Source organism: Loxodonta africana, chromosome 1 (assembly GCF_030014295.1).
Source record: "Loxodonta africana isolate mLoxAfr1 chromosome 1, mLoxAfr1.hap2, whole genome shotgun sequence".
NCBI classification, from domain to species: Eukaryota; Metazoa; Chordata; class Mammalia; order Proboscidea; family Elephantidae; genus Loxodonta; species Loxodonta africana.
The window spans coordinates 2,013,692-2,034,930 of record NC_087342.1 but is presented as its reverse complement, the minus strand read 5'-3'; the positions used below and the strand labels follow the sequence as shown (position 1 = coordinate 2,034,930).

At 49.5% G+C, this 21,239-nt stretch overlaps 1 protein-coding gene across 2 annotated transcripts in view; it reads right to left on the bottom strand.

Moving 5' to 3' along the window:
• Nucleotides 1-20,229, bottom strand: part of BOC (BOC cell adhesion associated, oncogene regulated) — a 92,913-nt gene extending 72,684 nt beyond the window's left edge. The window contains exons 1-2 of one of the 2 annotated variants that reach the window (XM_023551802.1): nt 20,121-20,229; nt 14,225-14,316 (exon numbers count right to left, since the gene is read on the bottom strand). The gene's annotated coding sequence lies outside the window, so the exon portion shown is untranslated. Of the gene's footprint in view, nt 1-14,224; nt 14,317-19,290; nt 20,068-20,120 lie in introns of those variants that run through there. The other variant, XM_023551801.2, reaches the window with a different exon arrangement.
• Nucleotides 20,230-21,239: the final 1,010 nt, after the last annotated feature.

The window sequence follows — 21,239 nt, the reverse complement described above, 5'->3', positions numbered from 1 at the left end:
TGGCACGTTCCCACCATGCGTCCTGAGCCCCAACTCCTGGACATGCCTTGCACCTGCATCTCTGAAAGCCTCCCCCCGATACATACACACACATACATACACATATACACATGTATACACACACAGACACACGCATACATGCACATGCACACACATGCACACGCATACACACACGGGCGCACACATGCACGCAGTCATTCCTGGGTGTCTGCGTGCCTGAATCTGTTCCAAAAATTGGTAGCAGCGCTTTGAGTCTCAGATCCCAGTTATATGCACCAGCGTGTACAGAGACACAATAAACTTCTTCCCATTTCTTAACTTAGGCTCCCATCTTCCTCTGTTCTTACAACTACGCAGTGGTTCCCAATCCTGGCTGCACATGTGAATCACCTAGGGGCACGTGCCAATGCCCAGGCAGTGCCTCAGACAAATTAAATTAGCCCCTCTGCAGGTGGGGCTCAGGGAGCAGCATTTTCCAAACTCTTCCCTGGTCACTGTAAGCAAGGGCTGAGAACTCTGGCGATCACTTTGTGAAGAACATCGGCCAGAAATGTCCTGTCCATTTCAGATGCGAGGGTTGGAACTGACAGTTTTGCATAAAAATGTTCCCTACTGTATTATTTTAAAGAAACGCCTGTAATCTTTTTAAAGATAAAGAACCTTTTTTTCATTTCATAAATTTAATGTTGAGACATTTTAAGGAATTAACAAAATATATCTCCAGAAAGCTTCTCTTCGGGTTCCCCAGATATTGCCTGGGCCTGCGGATGTCCGGCTTTCTCAAGAAGAGGACACCTCTGCAAAGAGCACTTACTTTGAAGACCAGGGCAGCCTCCATAGGACAAAAGGGGACACTCAGTAAGTTGCTGGGTCAGTCACCACCTTACTGGGATTCTGTGCCTCAGAGCTGGGTCACACTACCCCTGGGGGTGTGGAGGGGTGGTGCCAAGGACAAGGTAAGCAGGAGAGAGAAAAGACTTCCAAGCATAGTGGCAAAGCTGAAAGCTTGCACATCAAAGCCTGAGGTGCCCTCAGTGACTCCTTCAAGAGAATCGCAACAGTCTCAGAGGTCACAGATGCACAGAAGGGAAGTTGGCGACCCAGGGTTCCCATACCCATGATCACCAGTGATTGGGCTCCGCTGGGCCCTGCTGTTTGACAGCCCAAAGGGTTAACAGCTCAGCCTCCAGTGGGCCTTCTGGAAGAAGCTGCTTTTTACCTTGGTCCAGCTGGGGAGGAGACAATGCCCACCTCCACCTCAGAGCCCAGTTCCAGCCTGGCCCCTCCCTCTGCCCTCCCACTCCAGGAATGAAGCTGTGAGGTGCCCGACATATATACCCAGAAGGGTTTCATCTCTTTCCAACTCCATCTTGTGTCTTAACTTCTGCCAAGAAAAAAAAAAATGAGAACACTCATATACACCATGCGCGTATGGAGGGAGGTTAGAGTAGAAGTTCATGCTGAAAAAGACCAGGCAGGGAATGGGAGGCACAGGTTTGCTGATGGAAGTGGTGACCAAAGACGCCCCGTGCTGTCAGTGGGCCTTGGCACACCCTACCTGAGGCCTCACTGTGGCTGCGCCCCACCGGTAAAACCAGCTGCCGTTGAGTCACTTCCGACTTATGGCGACTCCATGTGCTGAAGAGTAGAATTGCCCTCCATAAGGTTGTCAATGGCCGTGACTGTTCAGTAGATCCCTAGGGCTTTGCTTCTGAGGAGCCTCCAGGTGGGTTAGAATTGTCAACCTTTCTGTTAGTAGTTTAGCGCTTAACAGTCGGCACCAACCAGGCTTCAGGCACTTTGTGGTTGCACCCCAGGGTCAGATCCAAGGGAAGTGCTTACACACTGTCCCCTCATCTTCCTCCAACACCCCATTTTCACACCCCTTAAGCACCCCCCAGGCCACTACCCCCGGCTCCAGAGAGGCACAGGGAGTGGAGGTGCAGAGCACTCCCAAGGCCGGAGACAACCCCGTTCCCCACGCCGGAAAAAGTCCTGTTCCTTGTTCACCCCCTCTTGCTAATTCCAAAATGGATGCAACAGTCATTGGAATGGCACGTGGGCCTGGCGGACCGGGTGGCTTGCAGACTGCTTGTGGCCACCCAGAAAAACAAGTCTGGAGCTGGGGCCCTGGTTCTCAGAATCCTGCACCATAGACACCCAGGGCCTGCAGATGCTGGAATCTGGCAGCCAGGAGGGAGCAGCTCGGCTCCAGCTCTCTGCTGTTGACCTCCTCAAAAAAAAAAAAAAAAAAAAAAATCCACTGCCATCGAGTTCAGACTCCTAGTGACACTATAGGACAGAGCAGAACTGTCCCATAAGGTTTCCAAGGCTGTAAATCTTCATGGAAGCAGACTGCTGCATCTCACTCCTGCAGAGCAGCTCATGGTTTCGAACTGTCGACCTTTCTTTTAGCAGTTGAATGCTTTAGCCACTGCACCACCAGGGCTCCTTGGACATCCACATTCTCAACAAAATCAGAAGGAAGGGTCCCCCTCTCCCAATGATCACACCTAACCGTTCACTGCCGAGGCTTTGTCCTGTTAACAGCCCCTCATTCACCTCTAGCCCTCACCTGTCCTGTGCATTTTTTCGCTCAAGATGATGAGCTAAGCATCAACACTACTTAGGCCTGTCCAAACTGAAACCCACCTGTCACCTGAAACCCCTTGCCTTCAAGTCAACAGATACTCATTGACCATCCATTAAATACCAGGCCCTGGGAATACGAAGATAAAGGATAAGCTTTCACTCAAACTCAACTTCGATGCAGGACCCAAACAAAAACTTCTCAGAACAATTGCCAATCAGACCTGAGTCCCCAGGTGAGTCTTCTTTCCTTCCACTCCACCGCCAGGATGGAGGGGTTCGAGGGGGTGGGAAGTCTGGACTACACACGTCTTTTGGAAGGCGTCACCCTGTGACATCCTTCTTTGTCCCACCCAGCACACACAGCGTAGTAATGAACACAAAGCAGTATATAAAAAAAAAATTTGTCTTGATAATTGTTGCATCTTGGTGATTCGTACATTAAAAAAAAAAAAACAAAAAACCCAAACCAAACCTGTTGCTGTCAAGTTGATCCCAACTCATAGTGACCCTATAGGACAGAGTAGAACTGCCCTATAGAGTTCCCAAGGAGCTCCTGGTGGATTCGAACTGCTGAACTTTTTGGTTAGCAGCTGTAGCACTTAACCACTGTGCCACCAGGGTTTCCATTCATATGTATGTTCATTATATTATTCTTTCTGCTTGTGAGTATGTCTGAGTTTTTAGAATAAAAAAATAATAATAAAACTTGTTTTTTTTCAATAGGATGACTAAAGCCAGGTCTTCCCAAGTCTTTCCAACCCTGCACCAACTTCCAGAAACATGGCCCTCCTGCCCAGTGTCTTCTCAGTTATGCCAAATAGCGCTGTCAGGCAGGTTTCAGCGGGTGCTCAGGTTCTTGGCGGGGGCGGGGGAGGGGGGTGCCTCTCTTTGATCGTCACACACTCCCTAGTACCCTGGGTCAAAGAGGCCGCCCCACCCCGATAAGCGGACTGTTGGCAGCAGGCAGAGGACCCTGAGGGGGTTATCTTCCTGGCTCCCCTGGGCTCCAGATTCAGAGCCAGCTGGCTGCCCATCATGCTCCTGACCAGAATGCAAGGCCTTCCCCATGACCCTGAGCACAGCTCACAATGACCCATCCCCAACTCGGGGGGCGCTGGCTTCTCCTGCCTGCAGAACCAGATGCAGAGAGGCCTCAAGGTCCAGAGAGAAAATCAGGTTGGACTTCTGAAACTAGCGCTTTTTTCTGAGCCTCCTCCGTTTCTCCACCTAGGAAGTTCCAAAACATACCATAACTGACAAAACTCTTCAAATAGTCAGGCTCCCCAAGAATACGAGCCCCCAAGAGTTGAGTTGCTAAATTATCAGCCCATCTCAAAGCAAAGCAATAATGATGATGATGATGATGGTAACCATGATGGTCTGAGCACCTACTCTGAACCAAGCACTCCTGTAAAGAGAGAACATGGATAATGCAATTCACTGTGAAATGACCTCTTATTTTGATTAATAAATATTCAGAAACTAGTTTGTCAGTGTCTTGAGGGCAACAGGCACAGGGCTGAGGGTGTTCTCAACTCGGATCTGTAAATGGACCAACTGGAAGCCTCTCTTTGACAGCCTTAAACATGTCTTCAGGCCCATGTGGGCAAAGCTTACTGTTGGGGGCCTGGATAACCAGAAACAGCTCAGTATGAAACCTCGAGCGTCTGAGGAGTGGTAGGCTGCACGGGGTATTGTGAGCTGTGGTGGGTGACATTCTTCACAGAAAGGAGACCCTGCCACGTCAGAATCCACCGCCCCCCTCCAACCTGGGGCCGCGGAACACACTCATCTTGGCTGAGTGCAAAGGAACAAGGCCTCCCTGCCTTGCCCCCACCAAGACCAAGGCTTTTAGCACCGGCATTTTGGTTATTTCCCGTGTGGGGAAAATTTGTTCTGCCTGCTTAAGATTCCATCTCAATTGGACACACTGTTCCTCTTTACTTCCTGACTTTCAAAGCATGCAGGAATTTACTTATTAGGGAGCTTCCTTGTTCCACTGCCAAGCAGGCTGACTTTTTTGGAGTGGGGATTGAGTATGATCAGATCTTGCTTTGGTTTCTAGATTGCTACAGAGAGAAAGTGCATGGGAAGGCCCCGACCACACCGCTGGACCTCCTTCCACTGCTACACAGAGCCCGCCCACCGGCACGGGGTCCGTGCTGTGCCCCCACAAACCTCCGCACCTCCCGCTCCAGCAGACCACCCAGCGTTGCCATGGTTCTGGATGGCCCGACTGCACAGGATGCCATTTCTGAGGCTAAAAGATGGTTTTTTAAAAAATGCATCACAGATATTCATAAAATGAGCCTTTCTGAGCTGTTGGGTTTTTTGTTTTTTTTTCTTTTTTACACTAATCAGAAAGTACTAAGTGCTTTGTCGGTCACCTATTTGTCTTTTGGTTCAGAAGACGTGGTCCTTCTCATGGACCCACACTACCTGGCAGGTACCTGCAGAAGCTGGCCTGGGGTTCCTTCTCGGGTCTCTCACAGCACCTGCTGGGGGGCAGATGTGAGGAAGGTGACCCTGGGGTGAAGGCTGGATTTGGTCAGGGACAGGGGTTCCACGCTGATGCAGCTCAGTAATTCACTGTCCTCTGCTTCCGCAGACAGCAATTGTCATCTCAGCCTCCCAGAGTCTGGAGTTGGACCCAGGAAGATAGGGGTGCAGAGGGATCCCTTGATTCCATAACTACCGAGAGCAACAGGGGCAGCTTGCCTGGAGAGAATGTCATTCTCATGAGTTTAAAGGGCTTTCAAGACTCCCTCACAACAGTGCTCACTGAGTCTTCAGGGATGAACGTGGGAACGGTAGTCTTAACCTCCACTTACACAGCGGCTTCAGGAGAGCCATGGATGGGCAGACTATGGACTGCCTGTACAAGGCAAGGTCATGGTAGCTCAACAGACACATTCAAACTCCCTGAGGGACTGAATTGCTGGGCTGAGGGCTGTGGGAACCATGATCTCGGGGAACATCTAGCTCAACTGGCATAACATGGTTTATAAAGAATATGTTCTACATCTACTTCGGTGAGTAGCCATCTAGGATACTCCACTAGTCTCACCCCTTCGGGAGCAAGGTAGAATAAAGAAAACTAAAAATACAAGGGAAAGATTAGTCCAAAGGACTAATGGACCACATCTACCATGGCCTCCACCAGACTGAGTCTAGTACAACTGGATGGTGCCTGGCTACCACCCCTGACTGCTCTGACACGGATCAAAACAGAGGGTCCCAGACAGAGCTGGAGAAAAATGTAGAACAAAATTCTAACTCAAAAAGAAAGACTAGACTTGCTGGCCTGACAGAGACTGGAGAACCCTGAGAGTATGGCTCCCAGACACCCTTTCAGCTCAGTAATGAGGCCACTCCTGAGGTTCACCCTTCAGCCAAAGACTGAACAGACCCATGGAACAAAACAAGACTAAAGGGGCACACCAGCCCTGGGGCAGGGACTGGAAGGCAGGAGGGAACAGGAAAGCTGGTAATAGGGAACCCAGGGTTGAGAAGGAAGAAAGTGTTGACATGTCACGGGGTTGTTAACCAGTGTCATAGAACAATGTGTGTACTGTTTGATAAGAAACTGGTATGTTCTGTGAACCTTCATCTAAAGAACAATTAAAAAAAAGAAAAAAAAATTTAAGTCCCAGCTCCCCAGAGTTGGGGCTCTCTCTACCCAGTTTACCCCCATTCTTTACCTTTGGAACTTTTCATCCTGGTTCAATGGGGTGACCAGCTCAGAACACCCATTCACCTGCACTTTCCTTCCCCTTAGCTGGCTCAGAGGTGGCATGGGATTGCTCAAGCTCCAGTTCTAAAACCCCACACCACCCACACCCCAGAGAGCCTCACTGTTCAGGGTGACCAGAGGGTGTTCTGAATGTTAGGGGGTCCTCCATCAAACTCCCAGGGAATTTTAGCTCAAGAGGCTAACCCAAGAAAGAAGTACCTCTTGGCAGGGAAAATGTTCTCAGTCCCTTTGCACCTAATTGGGCTTCCTCCCTAATGACCACAAAACAGGCCCTCAGCATTCAATCACTTCCAGAGCTCAACACAGACACCACTGGAGGCTGGGCCCAGCTGCAGCAGTGACTTCCTGAGGTGGCAGGGCCTGTGGCCACCGGAAGTGGGATGAACGGGAGCCCTGCCAGCCAGGGGGAAGCACACTCCGCCACCACTCCCTCCACAGCTCCCAAGCCAGTAAAACAAACTACCGAGGAGGAAGGCAAACAGCCCGTGGGCTCCACCGCCCTTGAATCTCGTGCTGGGATGTGAAGGTCTGCACACTACCAGATGTGGAGCCCAGACACCGGCCGCTCCTGAAGGTTTGCCAGCCACATGTTCCACGGAAGACGATAAAGGGTTACTGTGCTAAAGGAGTGGAGCAGCAAGGTGGATGGCCCAGGTGTACCTGGAAAATCCCAGATGAGCAACCAGACAATAAGCTCTTGGTAACAGAAGGAATGAGCCAGGCTTCTCTGCCTCACACAGTGGTGGGCATAAAATAGATATTCAGTAAATTCTCATAAGGGATGAATGGACCACAGCTATAGTTCAGTAGAATTCTTGCCTTCCATACAGGAGACCACGTTCACCCATCCATCAGTGGAGGCTTGCATGCTGCTCTGATGTTGAACAGGCTTCAGTGGAGATTCCAGACTAAGACAGATTGGGAAGAAAGGTCTGGCAACCTACTTCTGAAAATCAGCCAGTGAAAAGCCTATGGATCACAATGGTCCAATCCGCAACCACAGGATTGGGCAGTGTTTTGTTCCATTGTCCACTGGGTCACCAGGAGTCGAGCCAAGTGGACAGCAGCTACCAATAACAAGTGACGAATGGAGAGGGGGCAGACAGCCATTCATTTTTGCTGTCACCTTACAGATGGGAAACAGGCATTCCCGAAGTCAGCCGCCTTGGGGAAGAGAGGAAGAACGGGGTTCTTTTTGCCATGGCCTAACACAGTGCTTACCGCTTTTCTAAACAGAAGGTCTAATATTATTAGGATTCTCAGTGCTTCTCCCCCATCCCCCTGTATACACGTACTCTAGAATGCATTTTTCTTATATAGATCCATACACAGTTACTTCATTTTGTTTGAAACCCTTATCACACCCCCGTTGAGATCCAGAAGTGCTCTGCAGAGCAGCAAAAACGTGTCTGCATACCTCTTGTGTACAAGATACTGTTCTGGACACTGAGGAGACAGTGAGGAACAAAGCAAAGCTCCTGGTCTTATGGGTCTTTGGATCTTGAGGGGAAGCAGGCAATAAACAAAAGAACAAATAAATATATGCCAGGAGGTGATAACGTTAAAAAAAAAAAAAAAATTAGGCTGAAGAGAGAAACAGTGATGAGGAGAGTGGCCTTTGATAAAGGGTGAAGTGGGGGCCCTGGTGGCGCAGTAGTTAAGAGTGGAGCTGCTCACCAAAAGGTCAACAGTTCCAATCCACTTTGGAAACCCTATGGGGCAGCTCTACTCTGTTCTATAGCTTCACTATGAGTCGGAATCACTTTGATGGCAATGGGTTTGGTTTGGTTTGGGGTGAAGTGAAGGAGGGAGCCATGCAGATATCTGAAGGAAGAGCCTTCTAGGCAAAGGGCAAAGCCCCTGAGGGACTGCTCAGTTAGTATGTGGCACAGCAAGCAGGCCAATGTGGCAGTGGGCGTGGGCAAGGGGGTGGGGAAAGGAGATGGGAAGAGCAAGAGTTGGGGCTGAGGACATCAAAAGGACTTTGATTCTTCTCTGAGTAAGATGGGTGACCATGGAGAGTTTTGAGCACAGAAGCGACTTCACCTGGCTTATGTTTCAGAGTGTGACACTGACTTGCCTGTGAAGAATGGACTATCGGGCTGGAGGTGGGGAGGGGTGTCAGGGAATGGTAGGAGCAAGGGGAACACTGAGGAAGCTACAGCAATAGTCCAGGCAAGAAATGCTGATAGAAGACTAGGGTGGTGAGAAGTTGTAGAATTCTGGATACACTGAGAAGGTAAAGGCAATATAACTTGCCGATTGAAAGCGGAGTATGAGAGAAAGAACAGGGTCAAGGATGATGCCAAGGTTTCTGGTACAACCGGTGGAATGGAAGTTGTCAAGGTGGGGAAGAAACCGAGCGGGAGGCTGGATGGGAATTGTCTACCCAGGGGCTGAGCCTGAGCTCTGGTACATAAAGTTGCATCTAGGGCAGGGACCAATCCCCACTGTGGGCTTGGCTTTCTCCCATCTCCTCATCGTTTCTCTCTGTAGACCTTGAAATGGGGAGTTCCATGAGCACACCTTCTACCTACTTATCCTTCTCAGCTGCTCAAACCCATCAATAGCTGTCCTTTCACTCCAGTTCCCTTTGCATTTGCAACAACAGGTACTATGTACAAAATGCTCACAACGCGATTCACGTGCTTTCTAGTGTCCTCTTTGCAACAACAATAAGAAACTGGGGTCTTAAAGTTTAGGTAACTTACCCAGGGTCGCACACTGTAGGCCCGTCTGGTTCCAAAGCCTGCCCTTCACCAGGATACTGCAGGAGCTCAGACCTGACAGGGGTCCCAGCAAGGCTGCTCGCTCCTGTAATACTCCCTCTTTCCCCAGCACTTTGCCCTCTTTCTAACAGTGCTCACTCCTGACTTCTGTCCTCTCAGGTGGGCTCCCTTGGGAGCTCCCCAGACTCCTCCTTACCTTCCTCTCTCAGGAAGGATGTTAACCAGAATCCTCTTGCCACAAGTTCTTTTCCTCTCCCAGTGGACCCCGAGGCCCTTCACTGCCTCTTCCCACAAGGGAGGAGACCGCCAGTCTGGAGGGATCCACAAGGGTGCCTGGCAATAGGACTAAGCCACGTTCATCTCAGGCTCCTGCTCTCAGAAAACAAAGACACAACCACGAGAGAAGACATATTCCTGGTGCCCAGACTGACCTCTGGCCAGTTTCACAGAATTTCTTATCTCCTTGAGTTAAGACACCAGAGGCCTGGGGCTTTCGAGGTGAGCAGGAACACCTGGGATCACAAGTGTTCTCCTGTGCCATTTCACTGCAGCCTTATAGCACCCTGAGAAGGCAGCTAGTGGACAAAGCACAGGGTTTCCATGACTTCCTCTTGGTTTCCCAACTAGCTAGTCACTTAATTATATCTTAAAGCCAGGTGGTATTGGTGGTTCAGTGGTAGAATGTGCACCTTCCATGCAGGGGGCCCTGGTTCAACTCCTGGCCAATGCACCTCGTGGCGCAGCCACCACCCATCTGTCAGTGGAAGCTTGCATGTTGCTATGACGCTGAACAGGTTTCAGCGGAGCTTCCAGACTGAGACAGGCTGGGAAGAAAGGCCTAGAGAGCTACTCCCAAAAAATCAGCCCACGAAAACCCTACAGATCACAACATCGATCACGGGGATGGCACAGTACCGCACAGTGTTTCCTTCTGTTGTTTATGGGCTTGCCGTGAGTCGGGGGCCAATTCAAAGACAGCTGACTGCAACAACAACAAAGCCAGGTCTCTCATGTCTGTCCTAACCCAGAACTCCCTGGCTTCAGGCTTTCCATGCTTGTTAAAAAAAAAAAAAAAAAAAGCAAGAAACAGGATAACTACAGGTTCTCCCCAGCCAGATCTTCACCTCTCTCATAGGTGAGTGAGGAGAGGTCTGTCTTGTCTTCTGCAGGTAACTGCCTGTCGAATTCTTTCTGCTGGCTGCCCTGTGAGTGTTTGCCTGGAAGGTACCATCTCCTGTCAGTTACCTGTCTGTCAAAGATGCTACTTACTTCCCCAGGGTGTTTTTCTGTGCAAGCTGCCACTTTGCCTGACCAGTAAAGTATCTGCTGAGCCAACCCCTCCCTGCTCCACCCCGACCACGGGCACAGAAGGCCTGCTTGATCAGACTTGCAGAGGTCCTAGGAAGAACGGATTCAACAGACAGCTAGAGTGGAAGCAGAGATTCAGGGCAGCTCATTCAGGTGATGTCCCAGGAGAAAACCAAAAGGCAGGAGACATGTGTGAGATCAGACCCGAGACGGGAGCAGCCTTCACCGCTGCCTGCTCAGAACAAAGACTGGCTTCCCTGGTGCTGCTGACCCATTGCAAACAGGGTGGTCTCAGTGCTAAGCCCGTGTCCCTCCGGGCCAGTCTCGTGATGCCCCCACCCCCGGCCCTTACAATTTGTTAGCTGCAAAAGAAAGAATTCTCTCAAGGTAACAGGCTCTCCTTTGGGGGTGGGGGGGATTGTCTAGACTTTTTTGTTTGTTTGTTTTTTTCTGCAAAGCCTGAGTTTGGGGAGTCAGACAGACCAGCAATGAAATCTTGGCTCTGCCACTTACCAGCTGTGAGACCCAGAACAAGTCGCTGCGATTATCTAAGCTTCAGCCCCCTTATCTGCAGAACAGGATAATACTGTACATTTTCTTGGGACTGCTGGAGGTTGATGGGATAATACCTGCAGTGTTTGGCACCGTGCTGGCGCATAGTAGGGCTCACTAAGTGGTAGTTGTTGTTATTCTCTCTATCAGCTGAAGAACCAGCCAGGCAGGCAGTGCTATCTTCAGTGCTCAGGTGCACAGTCTTGGCCAGCCCTTGATTCTACCGCGGATTCCCTGAGCAGTGGGGTGAGAGGCTGGGCTGTGAGGTTTGCTTCTCTGCTCTCCCCTCACACTATGAGCGGTGCCTGCTGCTTGTGTGTGCTCCCCCTCGGGAGGGAGGCACGCCAATAAACACTGGGCTTCAAGGGTGAAACCAGAGGAACAAAAATTACCTCCCGCACCACACCGCCTTCAGGCAACCTGTTCAATTCTTTTCAGCCACACTCAAGACCTTTATGGTGTTTTAGTGACAAGGGCACTGGTTGCCAACGTGAAGCCCACCTATAGAAAGCCACCTTGTTGTTCCCCTTTGAGAAGAGCTGAGCTCCCCACCCCTCCTTCTCCCATTGTCAAAGACCACCCAGTGAAACTTGCTGGCAAACTGCCACGGGCCGGAGAGGCTGGAGCCAGGCTGAGCCCTCAGCCTCCCTCTATACCAGAAGGCTGTGAAATGAAAGCCGCTGATGGGGGGCTTTCACCTGCAGCCGGCTTTGCCTGCGCAGATGGCAGACCACCAAAGGTATCCATGGAGGGGTGCAGATGATTGTTTTAAAGGCAGGTATAGTGGATGATTCAGTAGAATCTAACTCTTGGCTATAATACAGCAGGTTCTTGTATAACTCCTTCACTACAAAACATGCATTCATATTGATGGGGTAAACAGCAGTGTATTTTCATTACTTTATGTTGTCTTACTTGCAAAAATGGGCACTCTGTTGACCTACTGCATTATTAAACCATCTCCCTTGGACGCAGTCATGTAAAAAGGGAGAGCTATTATAATATTACTGTGGGATGACATCCATTAGACAGAAAGGAAAAAACAGTCAAGTGGGGGGAGATGATTTGTGAAATAATTAAGAGTAGCCTCTGCTTTCATAGAAAATGAATAAACCCAGAACCCCCAATTTTCCTCCCCAATTAACTGGGACCCATACCTCATAAGCCTGCTGGGATTGTGATGTTAGGTAAGTTCAGACTAGAAAAGGCATTTGCTGAGACTAATCTGGACAAATATTGGCAGGGCCAGAGAAGGTGGGGGAGGTCTCGCTTCAAGAGTGTCCAATTCCAGCCCAGACACTGTTCCCCCGGCCCTTACCTGTGGCTCCCATCCTGTGTGGGATTTACATCCATAGCAGCCAAGGTTCCTGGGCATCTGGGGAACCCAGAGGCTCTCACTTGTCCCTAAAATAAATGTCCCCTCGTTGGCACCCTGGGAATGATTTCAGAGCTCAGCAAATCTACGGCAGGCAGGAGAACAAAGGGTAAATGGAACTGAATGGCAAAAAAGATGAATTCAAGCATGTGTTTCTAGGATTCTCGGCTAAAATCTGGCATAGATGAGAAAGGGGGAAAATCACACATTCTTCTCCCCACCCGCCCAAAAGCAATGCAGTAACTGGATTTAGAAACTTGTGTAAGACCCAGATTTCGGACATTCTGCATTCTGTGTAAATATTCCAGGTTTTAACATTCCTAAAATTTAAAAGCCACTCTGATCTTGAAATCTGAAGTCTCAAGAATACGTAAGCCTATTGTCCACGGAGCAGAGTCCCCAGGAGGCACAGATGGTTAAGTGCTTGACTGCCAACTGAAAGGTTGGTGGTTCAAACAAGGCCTGGTGATCGGCTTCCAAAAGGTCACAGCCATGAAAACCCTATGGAGTTCTACTCTGACACACATGGAGTCACCATGAACTGGGGTTGACTCGATGGCAGCTGGTTTCGTTTACTACCCACTAAGGAAGAGTGAGTTTTCAGGAGAAAATGATGAAAAATACGTGTAGGCAGAGGTAAAAGAACAGTTATGTACTGCCAGATCCACCTCTGCCTTCAGACTCAGCTTGAGATTCTGACTCTCCTCTCTTAAGAAGTCTTCCTTCATTGCCCCCATCCAGGTACTTTAGCGCCAGGGTTTGTACGGTGTTCTGCATTTCCCTGCCCTTCAGTAATGGGATTCTGGAGGCATGGGCTTTGGTATTGATCCCTGCCAGCCCACATGGAGATGCCAGGCATGCACAAGAACTCAATAGAAGTTTGTTGAAAGGATGAAGGCCCACCCTACACATATTCATCACCTCCACCTTGTCCAGCGCTGTCCACATTCACTTTGGAGAAGAAAGAACATTCCTTTGCCATACTTGCCACTGCTCGGCTCCTTCTGGGTTATTTTTTCTTCAACCCTACTCACTCTACCCAGATTATGCACTTTCTTGTCCCAAGAGAATTGAGACTTCCCTCAACATTTTCTCTGGCAATTGAATTAGGCTGACTGTGCATTATTGGCTATCGTCCTTCTGTTACAATTTTCTCTTACTTCCCAAGAAGCCTGTCCCAGACATCAAAGACCCTCTTTGAACATAAGGCAAAATTTACCATTAGGAACAGAGAAAATTATTTCCCAGCTTTATTTCAGAAGATGGAAAAAAGCAGAATCCCTTTGGGTTTTGTGAGATAAACACTTCCTGGTACGTCAGACCAAGGCATTACTGTAATACCATTGACAGAGACATAAACACAGGGCTTTCCTCACCCAGACCTGAGCAAGGACTTCTCCACAGCAGGGTTAGACTCAAAGTCATATAGTACATGGTTTGTGTCCAACAGGCCTATGAGGGCTTGCCCCAGGGTGAGGGGCATTCCCATGGCCATTCCATGGGAGTAAGGCCATCACAGGCTGAGACTAAAAGAGTTTACCAATTACCATCGAGTCTGTTCTGACTCATGGTGACCCCATGTGTGTCGGAGTAGGCTGTATTCCATAGGGTTTACAATGGCTGGTTTTTTGGAAGTAGATAGCTAGGCCTTTGGTTTGAGGTGCCTCTGGGTAGGCTTGAATCTCCAACCTTACGGTTAGCAGCAGAGCACATTAACTGATTGCACCACCCAGGGACCAAAAGAGTACCAGAGCCTACTAGAACTGACCTGAAGTTTAGCCTACATTCCACTCAAAATCCTAGTCTTCCAATACTCAAGGATGAGAAACACTATCTTCAAAAGGCAATCCAAAACACGAGAAAATGGCTGACCCAAGTAGGCCAGAGATATTAGACTGTGAGTGAAAACCTCACCTGCTTCTTCTACTTCGTTGCTGCTACCCTCCGACGGTGTGAATGTTGACAAGACTTCATGGGTCATGGGTTCCAGGAAGCTTGTTCTGGGACTGAGGAAAAAGAGAAGTCTTTTTAAGAAGTCTTTTGAACAACAAAATAAACAAACAGTTCTGAAGTATTTGCTTTTTATAAGGTGCACTGCTATAAACCATGGTAATTCCTTATTACTCCATTTCATAAATAAGAAAACAGAGGAAAAGTCATTTTTCCAAGGTCATGTTAGGTTTTCTAAGGTTAGCTGCTGTCTAGTTGACTCTGACTCATGGCGACCCCATGTGTACAGAATAGATCAGCTCCATAGAATATTTATGGCTGTGACCTTTTGGAAACAGATCACTAGGCCTGTCTTCCAAGGTGCCTAGGGGTGGGTTTGGACCGCCAACCTTTTGGTCAGTAGTTCAGTGCTTAACTGTTTGCGCCACCCAGGAACTCCTTTCTAAGGTCATGCGGTTGTGTGCCATCAAGCTGATTTCGATTCACAGCAGGCCTGTCGGACAGAGTAGAATTGCCCCATATGGTTTCCTAGGCCGTAATCTTTATAGGAACAAATAGCTAGGTCTTTCTGCCTCAGAGCCACTGGGTGTGTTCAAACCAATATTTAGCTAGCAGTTGAGCACTTAACCATTGCGCCACCAGGGCTCTTTAAAGTTATAAAACAAAAACAAACTACAACAACAACAAAAAAGCTATGGTCACCAAGTCAATTCTGACTCTTAGTGACCCTATAGGACAGGGTAGAACTGCCCCACAGGGTTTTCAAAACCAAAAACCAAACCCATTGCTGACAAGTCAATTCCAGTCCATAGCAACCCTATAAGACAGAGTACTGCCACACAGGGTTCCCAGAACCAAAAACCAAACCCACTGCTGACAGGTCAATTCCAATCCATAGCAACCAAGACTGTAAATCTTGACAGAATTCTCCTGTAGAGCAGGTGGGGGGTTGAACCACTGACCTTTCAGTTAGTAGCCAAGCGCTTAACCACTGCACCACCAGGGCTCCCTGGCTTTCTGAGAAGATCAGTGGACTAAGGACAATGACTACATTTAAACAGTCCTTTGATCCACTTGCAAAACCATTGCCTTTGAGTTCAGCATTCCATTTTCATCAATATTCACCAGATAGTTCTTAAGAACACCTTATAAACAGGTGTCATACAGAGTAAGGTAGGCTTACAGGGAAGGCGTTTGGGGTAATAAGGCAGCAAGCAAGGAATGAACTCAGTAGAAACCAAGGGTCAGCTACTAGATGGTCCAGCTGGAGCAGGCGGCTCCAGGTGAAGCTATATTACGACGAAGGGGGACCAAACCACATATGAGAGGACTAGGAAATTTGGATGTTTACTAAAGACTGACTTTAAGCTGAGTGGTGACCTGATTATGTTATGGGACTGATGGAAGCTGGGTGGGTGGTGATAAATGGTCAGCAGAGGGCCCAGCCAGGTGTCAGCAGCCACGGCCAAGGGCATGAGCAAGCATGGTGATTGCAGGAATGGAAAAGATGGCGCAGACGGCTGGAATAGTCAGAAAGGCTTGGCAACTACTGAGCACCCTGGGCAAGCCTGGGGAGGGCACCTAACTCTGTAGCAGTGGTGATGCAGGGTGGGTTAGATTAGTGTTTGAGTCGGTGGAGTTTACACGCAGAGCCAGGACTCCAACCAGGGTTTCCTAATGCTAAGGGCAGTGCCACTTGAAATGGATCCTTTAAACCTAACTTCTTCCCCTTCTCTCTACCCATTACCAACCACGAGGGCTTCAAGGAGCAAAAGCTTTATTTAGGAAGGCTTTTTTGGTAAACATGAATTTCTAAATTAAAAACATACACCTTCTCCCGTTCCACCCTGCTCAACCCCAAATGTCTGGCTCAGCCTCACAAATTATGGAAATATTATATGTTTAAGGCCACTCATGTGGGAGCATTCTTAGGTCTTGGGTTGTTCCCACCAACGGCGAAGTGGTTTCTCATCAGAGTCACATTCTGGCCCCATAGGGTATTAAAGAAAAGGCTTTAAAAGTGAGAACATTAAACACAGGAGCAAAAACATTGTGGTTGGACCTATCTGCTCCCTGTGAGTTTTTGGTCAGAAAGGTTTCTAGGAATACTTCCGGACTATCTGACTACAACAGAGTCTATGCCATTATCACAAACATGCAACAAGTATGTATGTATGCAGATGAATGGAGAGAAGTTATGTTACAAGACTGTGGGCAATTAAAAAAACATTTTATTTATTGTTAGTAGATACTTGCACAATAAATAAAAATGGGAGGGGGACCATTTCTTAACTAAGAACTTATTCTCCTGGGAAAAAGGGCTCACAGTGTGTCTGAAGCATATAAATATTTGCTGGGTTAAACTATGAAAAAAAAAGAAGATGACAAGAAATACCTGATGTTAAAGTGAACAGATTCATCCAAATCTAGCTCACCACTTTCTTTCCTCTCCCTTCCCAGTTTCCATTCCCTTCTCCTTTCCTATTTCTCCCAGATCGCAAGGAGGGTTCGGTTTTGCAGGGAAGAAAGCAAAGTCCAAATGTTCTAGCATTTGGTGCCAGGTTAATGCTTCCATATTCAGAGGCCACAAAGGACTGGACAGCAACTATCTGGTGCCTTTGGGTTTCCTCAGAGGTAGTTTAAAGGCACAGAAAGATGAAGGTTTCATATATTAACCATATCAATGACTTCGCCTAAATTTGAGCCCAGACCCCCAGGCGCTCGCGGAACTCTGTCCATTAAGCTCACCCCGCTAGCCTTTCTTAAACTCTGTGGGGTTCACAGGGAAGTCAACTGAATTGTTTCATTCGTCAAATCCCCTATTCATTCTTAGGTCTTGGAAATCATAGATCAGTTGCTGAAGAGAGCTGTGATCCCAAACACTTGAAAAGCACTTCAAAGAAAAGAAAATCTCTGGACACATTTGGAGGACTGAAAGGAAGATGAATCACACTCCTTATCAAAAGTTGGCCAACTGATCAACAGCTAAGCAGGTTCCTTCCCTTTTTTTCTTCCCCACTCCCACCCTCACCCCCACAGTTGTGGTCAAGGAACCAACAACCGGCATGGCCTGTGTCAACCTCCTCTCCCCAATGAAGCCAGCAGGCTATGGCTTGGGCAATCTCTCCTGAGTCTCTTGCAATGTTACTCCTCTGAGATACCTTGAAAAAGGATGAAAGGGGCAGTGTCTGAGGTTTCAATCCTTAGGCTTTGTAGGTATAAAAGGTCAAACTCTGTGTAATAAATTAATATGAGGACAGGCAGTGTCAGCAACGTGGCCTGAATAGGCAACTCTGCTTTCATTTTTACTTCTTTCCATGAACTCACTCCCAAAACTCATTTGGCATGAAAATCATAACTCCATTGCTGTTTCCACCTCCCCTCCAACCCACTGACCCCAAGGTGCTTCGGGATAACCACGGGAACCCTCTGGGTTTCAATTATAAGACCATTAAAAAGTGCCAATTATATGACCTCAGAAACATTCCCGGGAAACCTGTTACACACCTCAAAATGGCCAACCTCTTGGCTCTGATTCACTTAAGTTCAGAAAACAGGTCGCCCCGATGTAAGGCTGCCCCGGCCCCCACAGCAGTCAGACAAGACCATGTTTGAATATTTTCCATGCTGCCCCTGAGAAAATGAAGAATGATTGATTGGCTGTAACCAAAGGGATGAAAACCCATCACAGAGCTGGGCTGCCTGTGAAGGGTCCAGTCACCAAATAAATCAGAAATGTTTGCACGTTCAAGAATTTTAAAATCACACTCATTAGATGGCCAATGTTTGCAAGGTTCTGGGCAACAAATAACTAGATGACAAATTTCTGTTGGGTACAGGGTACCTGGAGATGGCATAGGGGCCTGAAACCAAAGTATCTTTTCACTCAGTCCACTCAAAGAGGTAACTCTGGGTTAAAAACTTACAGGAACCCATTTGACTTGCTGAGAAGGGATGGGGGCAGTGGCAGAACATCCCACCACACCCAGAAAGTGCCTGTTTAGGATTGCTGGTGTGCGGTTTGGGTATTCTTAGCTCTACTGCCACATCTCTGTAGGAAGGCAGCAAGCTTTCAAGTAACTCTGCCACTGCCACCCCGTCTCCCCACCCAGGCCCCAAAACAAATCTAAGCAAAACAAAACAATTTCCTTCTTAAACTTCTCCAGACCAGGTCGGGCTGTTCATCACCTGCCTCTCAAAATTTTCCTATCATCTGGAAAACCAAACTACACGGAACACCCTGAAAATTAAGCAGGCCTTTCAAAACCCCAGGGGAAAACTTGTCCTCGGTCCCTTGCTCTTCCCCACAGCCCCTTCCCACTTGTTCCCGAGTTTCATTTCCCCCTTCCTCTCTCAGTCACACAAACAAAAACTCCAAGGGCACAACCCCAGGGAGACGCTACGCGCGCACACGCACACAAGCATACACACACCCTTTTCCCGCTGCCCCAACCCCAGGACATCTCTGTGCACTCCAGCCCAGCCTCGCCCTGCCTGGCCTTCCAGCCACGGATGCTTTCCTGCAGCTGTCCGGCTCCAGCTCCGCTCGGTCCCTCACTTTAGTGGACTCCTTTTAAAATGCCAGCTACGATAAACCCTCACCACTGAAGAGCCAAATGGGTGTTGGGTGGATCTATGTATTTGCAGCCCCCCAGTGGGTTCTCCCCACGGCCGGGCGCAAGGAGCCGCAGCACTGGTGTCAACCTTCCCGGTTAGTTTGGGAGGCTGCCCGGGCCCTTCTTCCACCCGAGAACCTTCCGGGAACTGCGCGGACGAAATAACCACGACTCCGCCAACTTGGGCCGGCAAGGAACCAAACGCTGAGCCCCTGGGCCCGGCCGCAGCTCGCTGGCGGCGGCAGCCGGGGGGACCCCAACTTCTCCGGCGCCGGCGCGTCCCGGTCAGCCACCCGTCCGGCGCTCCCTCGACATCGCCCGGCCTCCGGCAGCCTCCTGCCCCTCCTCTCCCCAAACCAACACAGAAACACAACTTTTTATGAAAAGAAAACTAACTTCAGCGGCAGGACTCACCTCTGCTGCAGCTGGCGCCTGGGAAGGGCAAGCCAGGGCTCGGGGGCCAGAGTCGTGGGCGCGCGGTGAGCCACGCACACCGCGCCACACGGACACCCAGAGCGCACAGTGACACCCAGGGACACACAAAACGGGACAGCGGCAGCAGCGGGAGCCACGAAAGAGCTCCACACCGAGACGTTGCGGCCAGGGAGGGAGGGCGCGTGCGGGCGCGCGTGGCTGCGGCGGGTGTGAGTGTGTGTGAGTGTGTGTGAGTGTGTGTGGGGTGTGCGCGCGTGGCGGCCGACACCCGCAGGCCCGGGCTCAGGGTCCCCGCGGCAGGAAGCGGGGGCTGCGGCGGCGGTGGCAGCACGGGGACAAGGCAAGGGACGCCGCGCCTGGCGCACCCGGTCCCTCCATATGGAAGAAGCCTTTTTGGATGACTGAACTCGCAAACAATTCCTTCTTTTGCTTCTCCTCTTTGGAGCCTCCCATTACGGCGCGAGGAGGAGGAGGAGGGAGGGATCAGAGGAGGCAGGGAGCAGGGGGAGGAGCAAAAGGAAACAGCCAAAAGTCTTGGAAAGGAAGCTGGGGGGGAGGCTGTCCCCAAACTCTCCGGCAGCCTCTCTCTCAACACCCATTTTCTGCTGCCCCTGAGTCGCGCGCTCTCACCTCCAAACTTCTCTTTTTTCCCCATACCAAAAGCAGTGTCCTCTGTCTTTCCCTCACACGCACTGTCTCCCCTGAACCCCCTACTGTCTGGTTAACTTCACCTCAGACCCTTCCTCTCCTCTACTGTCCTCCTGTCCTCTCGCCAGTCTCTGCTTTCCAAGCGTTTTTCTGACACCCACCTCTCCACAGTTTCCTCCTTCATTCTGCAAACAATTGGATACATAATTAAAAGCAAACTTGCTGTTATTAAATGCTCCACCACAAAAGCCGGGGCAGCGTCAATAGAAAAAAACGATAAGGAAGCCAGCTTCGGGAAATCCCAGGGCCGCCGGCCTCCTCCCCCTCCCGCCTTGGGGCGGGATGGTTGGCCGGGTCTTCTGCTGACAGCGCTCTGACCTCCATTCATCATCCCTGGATAGAGAAGCCCCGGGAGAGAGACTGGAGAGCGAGGCCTGGGGGTGATGGATAGATAATGGCCACAGAGAAAAGTTAGCTATCTCGGGTGTGTGTGTGTGTGTATGTGTTAAACACTTACTCCGAGCAGTGGTTCTCAAACTTGAGTTGCATTAGAACCCCCAGACCAAAAAACAAAAACAAAACACCCAACTAAATAAACCAGTTGCTTCCTGGTCGATTGTGACTCATAGCAACCCTGTAGAATAGAGTAGAACTGCCCCACAGAGTTTCCAAGGAGCTCCTGGTGGATTCAAACTGCGGACCTTTTAGTTAGCAGGTTAACTACTATGCCACCAGGGTTTCTGAACCCCTGGAAGGCTTATTAAAACACGAATCGCTGGGTTTCATCTCCAAGGTTCCTGATTGGGTAGATCTGGGCGTGGATCTGAGGGTCTGGGTTTCTAACAGGTAACCAGTTGACGCTGATGATGCTGGTCAAGGACCACATTTTAAGACCCATCGCTCCAGAGAGTATGAGGATGTCAAAAAAAAGCTGCTGAGTTGGCGGTATATTGGGTCCCCTCATTCTTTAGGAATGAAACATAGATTGTGAAAGGTCATTCAGCCCATGTCCTCATTCTGCAGCTGAGGAAACCCGGGCCCAGAAGGGTGAAGCCATGTGCCCTGAGTGAAAAGCAAGTCTGTGACAAGATGGCAAGGAAGCTGTCCTGGGAATTAATTGATTGGCAAACGGTGTGATGAATGAAGGCCCCATACTACCTTAGGTGCTGCGATGGCTGCCCTTGGGGAGTTGGGAAGCTGCTGTGTGACTCTGAGAAAGTCACTTAACCTTTCTGGGACTCGCTTTTCTTCTGTTTCTTATCAGTACAAATACGTACTTC